The sequence below is a fragment of the Micromys minutus genome (assembly GCF_963924665.1).
Source record: "Micromys minutus genome assembly, chromosome: 10".
Taxonomy (NCBI): domain Eukaryota; kingdom Metazoa; phylum Chordata; class Mammalia; order Rodentia; family Muridae; genus Micromys; species Micromys minutus.
This window is the reverse complement of record NC_137979.1, coordinates 45,785,184-45,801,839: the sequence shown is the minus strand read 5'-3', so window position 1 is coordinate 45,801,839 and position 16,656 is coordinate 45,785,184. Positions and strand designations below refer to the sequence as shown.

The 16,656-nt window shown below is 46.6% G+C and overlaps 1 pseudogene across 1 annotated transcript; it reads right to left on the bottom strand.

Moving 5' to 3' along the window:
* Positions 1-10,418: 10,418 nt before the first annotated feature.
* On the bottom strand, positions 10,419-11,052 carry LOC308425215 (securin-like; annotated as a pseudogene). Its single transcript has one exon. The product of its transcript is annotated as a securin-like (transcript).
* Positions 11,053-16,656: the final 5,604 nt, after the last annotated feature.

Below are 16,656 nucleotides of genomic sequence, written 5' to 3'. Positions count from 1 at the left end.
TCTATACATTAGGGAAAGAAGGCTTTTTTTAAAAAATGGGTGTGGAGAGATGGCTCAGTGGTTAAAAGCACTGACTGCTCTTCCAGAGGTCCTGAGTTCAAATCCCAGCAACCACATGGTGCCTCACAACCATCTGTAATAGGATCCAATGCCCTCTTCTGGTGTGGCTGAAGACAGCTACAGTGTATTTATATAAATAAATAAATAAATAAATAAATAAATAAATAAATAAATAAATAATCTTCTTTTAAAATAATAATTTCAATTAAAAATTAAATATATCAAGAGCTAGAGAGATGACTTACAAGTTTACCTAGTCTTTTTGTAGATGACCCAGGTTTTATTCCCAATGCCCACATGACTCGAAACCAGCCATAACTCTGGTTCCTGGGGTCTGGCACTTACTTTTGGACTCTGAAGGCATCAGGGGGCACTCATATGATGCACACAGATATGCACACAGGCAAAAACATTCACAAATATAAAAATCAAACAAATACCTTTTAAAGACTAAACATGTCGAATGTTAAGATCAAAAGACCCGCTAACAATGGAGACTAAAGAGCCAGAGTCTAAAATCATCAAACATTTTAAACCAGTGTTTACTTTCAATCTTGAGACTTCCCACCATGGCTAAGTACTCGACAGAAGTTGGGGTTTGTGGGTGCTGGTTGGTCACGCCCCGCCCCCTACTTCTTTGGGTTTTCACTCAATAGAGAAATAGTACAGGAAATACACAGGGATTAAAATATCAGTTTTCTCTGGGGGCCAGATAGTCCAGAGGCTATAACTAGGACCTAAAGCCCAAATGGGCTTCCCATTTCCACACCGCTGCTTTGAAATAACCCACACACTCAGTGACTGGACTATTCAAGTTCTTCCCTTCAAGAGCTGGGTTCTCTAGGAGCTGATGCCCGGAGGGGGCCGGAGCACGCATGGCCAGCATGCTACTCTAGATGGGACCAGGAACAAGCTGAACCGCGTGAGCTCCGAGTTTCAGTTCCCTGTTAGGATTCTGTAAACTCCACCACACAGTTACTTGGCAACAGTCAGGTATGCTCCGCCCCACAGTTACCTGGGACTATAGAAGGGGCTGCTTGCCCCCTCCTCACTCTCTCGCTCTCCTCTCCTGTCCCCTTTGTCCCTCCTCTTCCCATTCCCTCTCCCCCCTCCCCGCTCTCTCCCCACGTGGTCATGGCTGGCCTCTACTCCACCCCCTCTGCCCCTATTACCCTCTTAACTCCCCTCCCCATGCCCTGAATAAACTCTATTCTATACTATACGGTCTTGTGGCTGCTCCCCTGGGGGGAATGGATGCATCAACATAGGTCCACCAGAGGCATCTCCCTTACCCCCACACCTCACCACACCTCCATGGAACATACCCCCCTACTCTCTTTATCTTTTTCCTAACATTGGTGCCAAAACTCAGGACATATCTCTTTTTTTTTATCTTTTTATAAACACATCACCCTTTCCGAACATCTTACACCCAGGGGATCCCACCTGGTTTCATAGTGGGGAATCTGACAGGGCATCAAGGTGGTCCTCTGAGAGGCTGGAGACTCGGTGGTTAAGAGCACTGGCTGCTCCTCCAGAGGACCTGGGTTCAATTCCCAGCACCCACATGGTAGTTCACAACTCTCTGTGGCTCCAGTTTGAAGGAGATCTGACCCCTTCAAACATACATGCAAAACACCAATGTACATAAAAATAAACAATTTTTAAAAAAATATATGGTCCTCGGAAAGTTTCTTCCCCCAAACCTCGAAGAGGATGTTGGATCCTGACCTATGGGGAAACGGGAGGGAAGAAAGTTGTCTTCCTTTATACTAGCCTTCAATGCACTCGGTACTTTTCCCAGAATCTAAAAACACCCGTGTTCCAGGAAGCAGATCATAAGTTAAAGAGTACTTTGATTGAAAGTGAATCTGCTGCAAAGGGCAGAAAACCGAAGCACCAGTAACTTAAACTACAAAGGGGAATGTTTTTCTTGTCTAACAGGAAATCTTGGGGTAGGTGATTCTGGGCGGTGCGGAGCTCCGAGGTGTCTCCAGGCCCCGGGCTCTCCAGTCTGTCTGCACCCTAGAGAGTGTCTTTGTCTCATCACTCCGGCCTCTTGCACCTCCGAGCACCACCCGCAGGCAGACAAACGGGCTGCTGGCTTTTACACACCCTTTCTAGAAAGCTCCTGTGGTAGCTGTGTTTGTAGCTCATTAGCTACAGGCACCTCTTGCCCTGCTGCTCTGAAATTCAAACTTTGGAACGTATTTGAAATTTGTCAAAGTAGATTCCTTTAAAGAATGGAAGAGAGTATTAATCAGAGAATGACCCGATACCAAAGTCATGGAAAGAAAATAAAAGAAGGCATTGAAAAATTATTGTCAAAGAACTGCTTCCTTTTTCTTATTTATTTATTTATTTATTTATTATCTTTGGTTTTTCAAGACATGGTTTCTCTTTTGTTTTGTTTTTTGTTTGTTTTTGGTTTTTAAAGTGATTCCGTTTATTTGAGAACAAATGCTTTTTTTTTTTTTTAAGACATTAGTGAGCTGGAGAGATGGCTCAGTGGTTAAGAGCACTGACTGCTCTTCCAGAGGTTCTGAGTTCAAATCCCAGCAACCACATGGTGTCTCACAACCATCTGTAATGGGATCTGATACCCTCTCCTGCTGTTTCTGAAGACAGCTACAGTGTACTTATATATAATAAATAAATAAATCTTAAAAAAAAAAAGACATTAGTATTATATATATAGTGTTCTGCCTGCATGTATGCCTGCAGGCCAGAAGAGGGCACCAGATCTCATTACAGATGGTTGTGAGCCACTATGTGGTTGCTGGGAATTGAACTCAGGACCTTTGGAAAAGCAGGCAGTGCTCTTAACCACTGAACCATCTCTCCAGCCTGGGGTTTCCCTTTTGCAGCACTGCCTGTCCTGGAATTCATTCTGTAGACCAGACTGGTTTTGAACTCATAGAGATCCACCTGCCTCTGCCTCCCCAATGCTGAAATTAAAGGCATGGACAACAACCTCCTGGCTTAAAACTGCTTCTTTAAAAAAAAAAAAAAAACTAAGGGACACTGGCTTTTTAATTTATTATTATTATTATTATTATTATTATTATTATCTGTCCCCTACTTTCAAGAGATCATCTCTAGACAATCGCGTTCAAAGCATTAAAAACAAAACAAAACAAAAAACAAGGGAACATTCATAGTATAGAATGAATATGTACCTGCTGAATAAGCCTAACAAAGAGAAAAGATGACCAATTAACTAATTACAATTCCAAAATAAGGTAATTTATATGCTGAGAATATCAATGTTTCTTTTTTTTCTCCTTTGTTTTACTGCAACAAATTTTGAAGTAACTTCCTAAGAGTGTGTGGGGAGCAAATATTCATAATTATTGGATTTGTTGTTGTTGTTGTTGTTGTTGTTGTTGTAGTCATTGTTGGGTTTTGAGTTTTGTTTGTTTGTTTGGTTGGTGGGTTGGTTAGTTGGTTGGTTGGTTTCCTGAGACAGGATTTTTCTGTGTAGCCTTGGCTGTCCGGGAACTGGTTCTGTAGACCAGGCTGGCCTTGAACTCACAAAGATCTCTGCTTCCTGAGTCCTGGGATTAAACACCAGCACCTTGCGTAGGTATTTTTTAAATCTTTTGCCCCAGTAACAATAGACAGTTTAGCTGGGTATTGAAGTTTAAATTGAAAGTCTTTTTCCTTCAGATCTTCAGCCACATTGTTCTTTTGCCACCTGGCATCTAGAATTGCTAGTAAGAAGACTGGTGTTTTTCTAATTTATGGTCCCCTTTTTAATATTTATTTTATTGTAATCATGTGTATGCATATGTGTCTGTGTTTGGGTGCCCAAGGAGGCCAGAAGTGTCAGATCCCTTTTTGTTAGTCTCTTCATGTGGGTGCTGAGAATCAAACTTAGGTTCTCTGGAAGAACAAGAAGTATTTGTAACAAATGAGTCATCCCTTCAGCCTCTGGTTTGTATTCTTTTACGGCTGATTTTTTCTTTCTTTCTCTGGAATTATAAAATCTTCTTATTTTCCCAGGCATTCCACAGTTTCTAAATCCTGTGTGTTTTTTATGGTGGAGGTTTAAAACACCCTTTTAGTCTGAAAACTGTAAATCTTTTTAGTCTGTGAAATTCCATTTAATATCTTGTTTTGAAAAAAAATTCTTCACCTGCTTTCTCTCTTCTCCCTGAAATACTTACTGATCAAAAAGAAATAAATAGTAAATAATGATGGAGACAAGGGTCAATTGGTAGAGTGCTTCACTAGTATTCACGAAGCCATGGGTCCAACCCCTCCCCAGTACCTCATTCTCCAGGTGTTATGCTACCAAGAGGTAACAAATCAGGAGTTCAATGTCATTCTTAACTAAGCAGCTAATTTGTAGCCAGCCTGGGCTACATGAGTTTGTCTCAAAAGAAGAAGGAGAAGGAAGCAGAGAAGTAAGAGGAAGAGAAGGAAGAGGGTGAGGAAGAGGAACAAGAAGAGAAAAAGGAGGAAGAGAAAGAAGAGGAAGAGGATGAGCTAGAGGAAGAGGAGGAAGAGGAAGAAGAGGAGGAAGAGAAAGAAGAGGGGGAGGAAGAAGAGGAGGAGATAGAGAAAGAGGGGGAAGAGGAAAAAGAGGAGGGGGAAGGGAACAATATTTACTGGTCAAATGTGAACATATTGCATCAACTGCTTCTTAACATCTCTATCTTTTCTCTAACAAAAATTCTTATTCTTTTCCTTCTTGCTTTATTTTCTATTTCAGCATTCCCTCTGAATGTGTGTGTGTGTGTATGTATGTGTGTGTGTGTGGTGTATTTGTCCAACTGATTTGTTTGCTATTTATTCCTTTTCCGCTCTACTGCTCATGTTTAATAGATACAAGATCTTGTTGAACTCTTTCTTTTAAAGTTTCCTCCCACCTAGGAACTGTGTCTGTTTCTTTAGAGGTCTTATGTTCAGTTTATTTATCTTAGTCTTTCTAGTTCATATTTCAGGCTTCCTCAAATAGCTCCTGGCTTATGGTTGTCCATTCATATTAACAAATGGAGCCGTACAAAGTTTCCTGGAAGCCCTGTGCACATGGATAAGAGAATATGAATGGAAGGCTTTGTTTCCCAGCAGCCTGATCTCCCTGCCTGGAGACTTCTAAAGGCCAGCCGCCAATGGGCTTTATTCAAGGAGCCACCTTAAATCTTCCCCCAGACAATTTAATTTTTTCTAAGAAGAATGTCTACTGTGGGAGAAGGAACAAAATGGGGGGCAGAGCAAACACCTGGCTGGTGGAGCAGTCCCCATGAAACAGAAAGGTTTAAGCATCCATTGTAGCCACTGTTCTCAACCTGTGGGTTGTGACCCCCTCAGGAGTAGCATATCAAATATTTACATTACAGTTTATAACTTTATCAAAACTACACTTATGGAGTAGCAATAAAATAATTTTATGGTTGGGGGTCACCACGACATGAGACATGAACTGTATGAAAGGCTCCCAACAGTAGACTTCCAGTAGGACCTGCTCTCTCTGCTGCATATCAAACTCCTAAGCTTCCCCCAGGCTCCTCCAAGCAGCTCAGCTCCCTCTTCAGCCACAGCTCTGCCACATGCATACCAGGCTGTGTGTCCACTCCCCTCCCACCCCCATCCCCCATCTCCTTACCCCACCCCCACCCCGCTCAGCTGCCAGCGTCTCTACCAAACCACTTTCTCCTCAAGTTTCTTCTTTACTGTTTACTGTGAAGAAATTTCTGAAAGAAGAGGGAAAAGGGAAAATTTAGGTTGGAAATCCAAAGGCCTTGTAATGGAGACCAATGGGCTTGGAAGGTCCTCACGTGCATATTTATTGATTTTTGCATGGAGTAAGTATATATGTACATGTTTATGTGTGTGTATGTAAAATTACATTCCTATATACAAATGGGTGTGGAGACCCAAGGTTGATTTCTGATATTTTTCCTCCATCTTATGTTTGGAGATATTTTTCAGGCTTATTGGTTATTTTTTGTATATGAGTATTTTTTGTCTATATGTCTGGTGTCCACTGAGGTCAGAAGAGATCATTGGATCCCCTGGGACTAGAGTTAACAGTCCATGGTGGTGAGCTGCCATGTGGGTGCTGGGAATTTGAGCCTGGGTCTTCTGCAAGAGCAACAAGTGCTCTTAACCAGCTGAGCCAACTCTCCAGCCCAAGAGATATATTTTAAAGATTTTACTTATTTTTATGTGTGAGTGTGTTTTGCTTACACATATATATATGTATCATGTGCATGCTTAGTGTCTGAGGAGGTTAGAACAGAGTCTCAGATCTGTTGGAACTGGAGTTATAGGTGTTGAGAACCAAACCTGGGTCCTCTACAAGAACAAGCAGAGCTCTGAACCACCGAGCCCTCCCTCCAGCCATCCATATTTCTTTGGTTTAGTTTTTGGACAGGATTTCTCCCAGAGTTGATTTAGCTAGATTGGCTAGCCAGCAAGCCCCTAAAGTCTCCTCCTGTCCCCACCTCCTCAGGACTATGATTACAGGTGACTGCTGCTATGCCAAACTTCTTGCATGCGTACTAAGGATCCGAACTCAGGTCCTTAATCTTGAGTGGCAAACACCTTACCTACTGAGCCATCTCCCCCCAGGCCCAATTGCTGTCGTTTCATACAGACCTGAACCATTTGTGCAGCCTTTCTTGTCAATGATATATTCACAAAGAATTCAAAAATAGGCACAGGCATGGAAGAAATTGTTACGTAACACATCCCAGTGTCTGTTGATCATATTTTAAATATGAAACTAAAATCCAACACGTCCTTAAATCACCTCTGCAGAACCCTAAAAATGTTATGGAATGTAAATCGTGTAGAATAAGTTCAGGACACCACTGGTGTCATTGAAAAAAGCACACACATAAAACCAAACAAACCTGATTTACTCTGGCTCATAATCTACATCCTCCAAGTCAGGATGTACCTGACTCATTGGTACCTAGTGCTTAGAGTGCAAGGGGATGGAGAAGAGGAGGCACAGACAAAGCAAAAGAGTGAGGAGGGGTCAAGCAGCCCCTTCTATAGTCCCAGGTAACTGTGGGGTGGAGCACAGCATTTGGTGATTGGTGAGTGCTGGTTATGTGTACCCCCCACTTTGCCCCACTTCATAGAAAGCTAGTTGCTCTATTTCTAACCCCCTTACCATTTTGCTCTGTTTCCACCCCTCCCTCCCTTCACCACCTCATGTCACACAGTCACCAACACACCAGAGGAGGGTATCAGATCCCATGACAAATGGTTATGAGCTACCATGTGGTTGCTGGGAATTGAACTCAGAACCTCTGGAAGAGCAGTCACTGCTTTTAACTGCTGAGCCATCTCTTCAGCCCTAAAGTTTTTTGGGATTTTTGTTTGTTTGTTTGTTTTGTTTTGTTTTATGCATTTGAATGTTTTGCCTGCATGTCTGTCTGTGGACCACAGGTATATAGAACCTGTGGAAGACAGAAGAGGTCATCAAACCCCTTGAACTACAGTTACAGACAGTTGTGAGCTACCTTGTAGATGGTGGGAATCGAACCCGGATCTCCACAAGAGCGAGTGCTCTTAACCACTGAGACACCTGTGCGTTCATTCCTCAAGATCAGCCACATTAACAGTCTTCTCTGACCTCCCAGACATTTAACATCTCTGTCCTGTGTGCCCGGTTTCCCACAGCACCAGATCACACCCTTACTATAGCTCCCCATTCTCTTTGCAACATGCAAAGCCATGCGCACACACACACACACACACACACACACACACACACACACACACACACACACACACGCCTGAACTCCTAGTGGGGAAGGAGTCCTTACAGACAGTGTCCTGACCTTATCCTCCTGTTTCCCAACAAGAGCTACAGTCTGAGCCTGTGGGCATTTGAGCCTCAAGCTCAGATTTCACAGAATTGCAACAAACTAAACCGAAGTGTGAGCAGTTTCAACCCGCTGCCACAATGAGCCGTTCCGCCCAAACTGTGACCCACATGGACAGATCCTAACTCATCCGAGACGCAAACACTTTGTTCCTTTCTTGCAGAAGCTTCTGAGCTGTTGTCATCGTGACCTCCACCCCACCCCTGCCACTTTGCCAAACACAAGCAAACACGTTCAAAGCCACGAGATAAAGCTTTGGCTTCTTGGCCCCTGCCCCACCCCATGAGACAGTCAGAGGAGGAAAGATAGTCGGGCCAGACACAGCTTACCTGGAACTCTGAGAACCTCCTGGGTGAGGCTGGGATTTTTCATGCTCTGAATGACACGTCTAGCTCTGGGGCTGGGCTGGGTCCGGCTATTTTTCTGTTATTCGCTCAGCCTCATGGCAGGAGACACTTTGTGCTCTGCTGCCCCGCCCCCCACCCCCACTACCTTCTCAGGCAAACAGAGAGATAGGATCCCGCCATGAGCAGAATTCTCTTCTGGTGCTTCAGGGAGAGTCCACTGTCAAAAAGAATACGGCCCACACTAGTAGTCACCGTCTAATAAAGGACTCAAAGTCCCTGTCAACAAGGAGCCTCCAATCTAACAAAGGGACGGGGGAAACGCGTATAGCCACCAAGTGGTTCTTAGCTGGTTTGTTGAGACAAGATATCATTATGTATCACTGGCTGGCCTTCAACTTGCTGTGTAGACCAAACTAGCCTTAAACTCACAAAGATCTACCTGCCCCTCCTAAAGAGGCTCTTAAAGTCCCATGCATCCCTCATTCAGAAAACACCAGTGGACTGTGAGAGCATCCAACCACAGTCTCTGCATCCGCTGCCTCTCCTCGCACTCGGAGCATGCCCCGTCTTCCCTCGGAGCTGCTGCCCACGTGGCTCATTCATCAAGGAAAACAACAGGAAAGTGAAGTGGTCCCTTCAAACCTCTTCTTGAATTTCTCCTAACCCTGAGCAGAGAGATTTGCAAGGCACAGAGATGCTTCCCAGATCCCTCCCTCACCCGCTGTCTTCCCTCAACATCCAGACTACTCTTAAGGCAGAAGCCAAGGTGCTTGCTTTTAATCCCAGCATCCCAGAAGCAGAGGCAGGCAGATCTCTGTGAGTTCAAGGCTAACCTGGTCTACATAGCAAATTCCCAGCTAGCTGGAGCTACACATTGAGAACTAATTTATCTTCTCTCCCAGTCCTGCCTTGATCCTCTCTCCCTCCCTCTCTTCCCTGTTTTATGTTAGAAATACCCTTAGACTGCTCCAATAAGTCGGCACCTTCCTTAGAGCGCAATGGAGACCAATAAATAAACTTATTTTTATTATTCTTGTATTTGTTTGATAAATGCTAAGGTTGAGCTTAGCAGGAAGCCTCGACCAAAGCTTACCAGGCCTGCAAGAGGATTTAATTGCAGGAGCCTCCACACATGCACAGGGAGATAGAACTCAGAACACCTCTGTCCCCTGGCTGTTTGCATTGACAAAGATGACGACTAAAGAAAGGGCTTAGAGACTGCTCTGAGCACAGCATTCTCCAGGGTGTGGTGAGCTACTCCTAACACGGCAGGATGTGGGTGTGTTTGTGTCCATGTATCTCCAAGGAGGTAGGGTGACCACAGGGAATTCCCTTGGGTTCCTACAGCTCACCTGGAGGACATGCCACATGGAGCCGTTCATCCTGAGGAGGCTGGGGAGGAGGCATCGCCAACAGGAGGGAAACTGTGTAGATTCTGTGAGGGTCAGAATGGACCAGGGGACTCCAGGCACAGCAGACAATCTGAGAGTAGAGTTCACTCACCAGGGGGCTGTGACAAGAGGATGCAGGCTCTGCTTCCTGTAGTCCTGTCTCAGCGACATAAAGCTTTTCCAAGTCAGAAAACTGAGGCCCAAAGAAACTTCTCCCGCGTAAGCAAGTCAAGATCAGGCTTCTGGCTTTTTGTGACACCTCATAGTCAGTCCAACGTCTAAGGAGTAAGACAACCTGTCCAAAAAATGGTGCCTCAGAGATACCAAGGGACTCGGGTTTCTAGATTTTGGTACCTTGGGCTATACCCAAGGGAACTTCTGTTAGCTGTGTTCTTGGGGCAGGCTAAATTTCTCCATGGATAGGAGCCATGCCTTCCCCTGAGGCCGTGTGCATGGGTCACTACTCCATTCTGTTACAGGAGCCTTATGATCTTTCTATTGTAACCGGGGTGGCTCTGCCCTGGCCAGTTTGAAAGCTACTTTTCCTTAGTCCTCCTAGAGGAGAGTTCGAAGCTGTCACCATACCCTCTGAACTTCCTCTTGTGCGCCTCTGGGTCGCCACGGTCAGTTTGCTTATCCAGACTTATCCCCAGCAGTGTGGAACTGCATGCGCTCACCTCTCCGGGGCATCTTTTTTTTTTTTTTTTCTTTTTTCTTTTTAACGCACAAATGCTTTATTGACACAACACACAGTCTATAAAGGAGTAAGAAGTTCAAAGATCTGCATCGTAACAAACAGGCGGCAATTCAACATCCCGAGTGGAGAGGGCGCTGGAAGGAGAAGGTAAAGGATCAGACTCCCAGGGCAGAAAGGGCATCTTCAGAGGGGAAGGGGATGCAGGTACAGCAGATTCTCCAGCACTCTTTCTGCCTTCAGGATCAAGAGAGGCACTCCAGTCAAGGGAAGAAGTGAGATCCGGTGCTCCTCAGACAGGTCAAAACTCTCAAAATCTAGAGGACTGAAGGGGAAGAACGTCTCTATTTCTGGGTAGGCATCATCAGGAGCAGGGACGGAGAGCCTTGTGTCTTCGACTTCTCGGTGATCTTTTTCACAGACAAAGATGGCTACTTTGGGGTTTACTAGTCTTCACTGGTTTTTCAGTAACTGTTGACAGTTCCCGAAGCCTTCCTGCTGGCTTTAGGCAAGGCTGGGGCACTGAACACGTTGCCAACTCGTGGCGTTGAAACCGGCAGCTTCCCATCCAAGGCCTTGACACCAGAGCCCAGCTTCAACCCATCCTTAGATGCCAAACGGCTGCCTGGCTCTTCCATATCAACAAAGATCAGAGTAGCCAGCCATCCTGGATTCCTCCAAGACTGCGCCCTCTCTGGGGCACCTTCAACCATGGTCCAGGGGAGATAGGGAGACACCAATGGGAAGATACCAATGGGTAGTAAGATCAGAAAAGGAGAGAATGATGTTCCCTGGGTGGGAAGCTCAAACCACTGAGAACCATCCTGGACTGTGTCATTTGAGCAGGTACTCCTGGGGGAAAAACAATGGGGCCACTTCAGACCTATCCCATCCTGCCACACACCTTCCCCACCACACAAACACACACACACACACACACACACACACACACACACACACACACACCATTCCACCCACCATCCCCACTTCCCACCCCTGCTTCTGACCCCCTTGCTGGTCACTGGAAAGTCTCCTCCCTCAGACTTGCAATCTAAATGTTACTTCTTAGCCTCCCCTAAGGTCTGCTGAGCAGTCTGTAAAGCATAAAGCGTGTCTGTGAAGCCGGGTGGGGAGCCAGATGCCAGAGACCAGGACAAAAATCAGCCCTCTTCCCCCAGGGCAGACAGGAAAGGAAACAACAGCTGGAGACCAGACTCTCTGGTCCCTAGCAACCCTGGTAACACTGACCCCATGCACAGTCACGTCAGGGAGTGGTGGGCCTAGGCTTCCTGGGAGACAGGGGTCCGATGAGCTCTAATGAGAAAGTACTTCACACAGTCCTGGCACCCACAGCTGAGCCCTTCAGAGTCACAGGTAGCCATTAGTGTCAGGACCATTCAGTGGGGCAGGGGCTGGTGGTCCTACAACCCACCCACATAATACATTATTTACAGGTTACTGACATCAAAGTTTCCACACTCCTAGTGGACTCCCAGGAAATTCAGGCCCAAAGCCTAGGAACATCCATAACCCTGGAGAGCTTCCACCCAGAAGGGGAGACTCAGACCTTACTCCGGAGTTGGGGCATAGGGGGTGTGGTGGCTGTTAGGTTTATGCACCCAAGCCTCAGGGTTCCTCTATCAGCTCCTCCTCCAGGGAAGGGTGCGGGCCTGTGTGGGAAGGGTGGAGGATCCATGAGTAATCAGGTTACAGAGGAATGAACTTCCAAGAACCTGAGTCAGAGGCAGGAAGAGGAGACCAGGTCTGGGGGCCCCACTCACTGGCCCAGTTGACCCTCCAGGAACAACCCTTAGGCCAGTTACTTTAAGGAAAGGGGTCTTTGCCAGGACATGGGGGCATACCCCAGGGGTTACAAAGAAGATCCTTAGCACCAAAAAATGCAGCAAATTCTAGTGATGGGGGAGACCTCAGTGGCTGCTTTCCCAGGGTTCCGTTTGCACACGGCTACACATGAGAGAGAACTTCTCCCATTAGCCGTGTGCCTTCAACATGTGCAAACTGAATACACCTCAGGACTTTGACCTTTCAGCCTGTCTGGTGTGCCCAACAGAAGGCAAAGTCCAGCAAAGCTCTTGGGTTCCCTACGGCAGACACCAGAGTGTGCCCACTGAACACATGACCTCCAGACAAAGCCAGACATGTGCCCGGAGCTCCTCTACCCTGATGTTGCTGCCTCTGGGCAGCTACAGCCTTGGAACTCTCTCATTTGATCCTTTGCCCTGTTTGTTGTCTGTCAACCACACAGGGCCTTTCAAAACACAGGGTCATTAATACTTATTCAGATCTTCTGTTGCTTCTCCCTGATCTAGGGATAAAGCCAAGTGTCTAGCCTCGTGTTCAGGGATTAGCCCTAGGCTACCTCCTTAGCCTCACTTCACAGGTTGTGAGGTAGGTTGTACTATGTGTGTGTTCAGCCCTTAAGAGGCCACCACTTCTCCTACCTACCTCAGGACCTTTGCACGTGCAGTGCTGCCACCTGCAAACTCTTCCTTATACATCTTTGCATAGCTAATACATAGTCTTCAGGGTTTCTTGTTTGTGGGTTGGCCTGTTTTTGTTAGTTTGGGGGACTCCTCCTAGATATTCCAAAGTCTGATGATCCCTTAGTTTTAAAATGTAATTTTTCCCTCCAAGCACCATCACAGTCTAAGATTATACAAATTCCTGGTTGTCCTATCTCCATCAAGCCTGTAAGGAAAAGATGACGGGGCACCAATAAAAGGAAAAGTCACGGGGCACCAATGTCGTGAAAAGATGACGTCCCGGGTTTCAACACCAATGTTAGGGGAAGGATGAAGAGAGTGGGGGGCATATGGCCCATGGAGGTGCAGCGAGGCCTGGGGGCCTCTGGGGGGCCCATGTTGGGAATCCCTTCCCCCTGAGGGACTAGCCACACAATGGTATAGTACAGAATAGAGTTTATTCAGGTCATGGGAGAGTCAAGAGGGTGGTAGAAGCAGATAGATAGATAGATAGATAGATAGATAGATAGATAGAGAGAGAGAGAGAGAGAGAGAGAGAGAGAGAGAGAGAGAGAGGAATAGAGATGTAGAGGAGTAGAGAAGAGGCCGGCCATGAGCACATGGAGGGATGGAGAGAGAGGGGGAAAGAGAAAGGGAAGAGGAGGGGTAGGGGTGGGAGAGCAAGAGGCCTAGAGAGGCAAGAGAGAGAAGAGGGGGCAAGCAGCCCCTTTCATAAAGTCAGGTCTTTGGGGCAGAGCATACCTGACTACTGCCAGGTAATTGAGGGGTGGGGTTTACAGAACCCCAACAAAGCCTCCATCTCTAACATCCTCTTGCAGGATGTGGATCAATACCCAGCCCCAGCCCTGACTTCTCAGAGCCTCATCCAGGAAGGCCTTGCACCCCAGGAGACTTTAATCTAACTAGTCATCTCTCTCTAGTCCCAGAGACACTGAGAGGAAGAACTGGAGGGGAGGGAGCGCCTAGGAGTCACCTAGAAAGAGAAAGCCAAGGATTATTTGCGGGAGAGAGATAAGGTGGTCAGAAAACAGGAAATGGTGGGCTGGAGTTGTTGACTCGGGTGGGACAGTTGAGAATTAAAGCTTCAGATCAAAGCCCCAGGAAATGGCGCTCTTCCGTTCACGGAAGAGCCTGATCAAAGCCGCACTTTCCCATGGGGCGGGGTAAGCAATTCATTCACTGATTTACTTAATCATTGGCATTTGAAAATATGAGAGGGCTATTAAACAAACGTGGGTTGAGTGGCAGTCTGTGTGCCCTGAGGACACAGCAGTTGAGTAAAATGTGACCATCCCTCTAGTCTCCTGACTTCACAAGCATTAGTGTCTGGACACCATCTGCAGCCCTGGTCGTGAGTTGCTGCCAACATTTTAAAAAGTACAGCACAGAGGCCAAAGCAGTGGCTCTCAACACAGGGGGTCACCACCACCCCAGGAACTGCATGAAAGGGTCTCGGCACTAGGGAGGCTGAGAACCACTGAGTTCAGAGCATTTACTGCTCTTAGGGAGAACTTGAGTTCGGTTCCCAGCACACACACACACACCTTAAAATAAACCTTTCTCAGTTTTCTTAACTTTTTATATAGATATGTTCCCTGCATATTTGTCAGTGTGTCACAGATGTGTTGATGCCCTTGGAAGCCAGAAGAGGACATCAGATCCCCAAAGGCTGGAGTTACAGAAGGTTGTGAGTTGCCACGTGAGGGTTGAGTGAGATCAAACTCCGGTCCTCTGGAAGGGCGGCCAGCCAGTGCCCTTAACCGCTAAGCCAAATCTCTGGCCCTGTGACATTTTTCCTAATTTTATTTTTATTGGATCTTTTTTTTAAAAAAAGATTTATTTATTTACTATATATAAGTACACAGTATTCAGACACACCAGAAGAGAGAATCAGATCTCATTGCAGATGGTTGTGAGCCACCATGGGGTTGCTGGGATTTGAACTCAGGACCTCTGGAAGAGCAGTCGGTGCTCTTAGCCACTGAGCCATCTCTCCAGCCCCTTTTATTGGATATTTTATGTGTTTACATTTCAAATGTTATCCCCTTCTCCCCTCCCCCTCCCCTGGCACATTTTAAAAACTATTATTTCTCAAACACCTCACCCCCTCATTCCCTCAGCTCCCCAGCTGCCCCCTTTCCTAGCAGGTAATTTCTGATACAGCCCAAAAAAAAAAAAAAAAAAAAAAATCCCAAACACAGGCAGACATGGGAGTGTACACCTTTAATACCCACACTGTGAAGGCCGAGGCAGGCAGATCTCTATGGTCTACAAAGATGGTGTTCCAGTACAGCCAGAGAAACCCTGACTTGAGAAACACAGCAAACAGACGTTTCCAAAACACACATCTCGTTGGGTCCTGCCAGCTTGAAATCCCTCAGACCCCTCCACCCCTCTGAGCCTATGTCCACACTCCATGAACACTGGAGTGGATGTGCGGTCTGCCGGAGTCACTGAGGGTGAACTGCGTCCTAAGACTGGGTGCTTTCTTCTATCAGCAGACATCTTAACACCAGGTCCGTTTCATTTCAACATCAGAATGACTCCAGCCGGGAATCACAGTGGACCCCATAATCCAGCTAATTGAAAGGTGGGTGGAAATTTGAAGATTCCAAGCCAGTGTAGACAACTTAGCAAGATCCATCTTTTTAAAAAAAATTTTTTTCTTTAAGGTCTAAGGGTGTTGTTGCTAAGTGCTTCTCTGGCTCAGCCTGAGCCTGGAGGCTAGCAAATTCTACCCCACCCACATTCTACCCCCCCAACCCTCCCCCACAGCTGTGGTTCTCTCCTGGCCAAGGTCAGTTTCTCAAATGGGTCTGGCAGAGGCCCGAATTGGCCAGGTGAGTGTGGTCAGTCACAGAGGTGACCACCCAGGATTCCATGACCAGAGTGACAGGGCTTGGATCAACGCTGAGGTCTGGGGACCTCCAAATCCAAATGCCCTCACCACAAAACAACCAAACAACACATAGCACAGGCTGGCAGCCCGTGGCCTGTTCACTGTCCAGCCACATCCTTCTCTCGTCCCCAGGTGACCTGCTTGCATGCCTGTGGCTTGGGGTTTGTTGGAGTTGATGGCAGTGACTGGCGTCTTGGCACTCTCCCACTGGTGAGTGGGGAGGGGTGGGGGTCTGGGGACAAATTCTCCTTCAAATAAAATTCCAACCGCTTCCTCCGTTGAGGCGTCTGCAGAGTGGGGAACAAACACTGTGGGATTAAGTTTCTCTGAAAAAATGAACTCTTCGGGTGAAGATCTAAGCTGCTCTTGAGGCCTTCGCCTTCCCTGGTAACAAGAAAGAATCCCCTCTACCTTCCACACACAGCAGTGAGGCCACCCCAACTCCTAAGGCCATGTCCCCTCCCCATACACAATCTATGTGACCTCAAAACTGTCACCACAACCAGGTTGTGGCTTTTCTTGAAATCAGCTGGAACACCCTGACCAGAGAGAACTGGGAAACGGTCCCTGGAACCTTCTGGCACTGGTCTACACCAGCCCTGTCCAGTTGCTAGGCAGGATTCAGGGTCAAGTTGCAGAGACCAGGAGACATCGTGAGACTGGCCATTTCCTGGGGTCCCCTGGTTTCAATAGCATATTCTACTGTGACAGGTACCAAATGAACAGAGAAAAAGGGACAAAGAGGTAGAGTTTATAGTTAACTGGCTCCTCCTCACCCCCTAGCCCAACTCTATCTAAGATGCTACCAGGATTTAACCATACAATACTTGGTCACTCAGCCACAATGCAGAAGTCACACTAGGAGAACAATTCTAGATAGAAAAGGCCACAAGTTGTAGATTCCATTTAGGTAC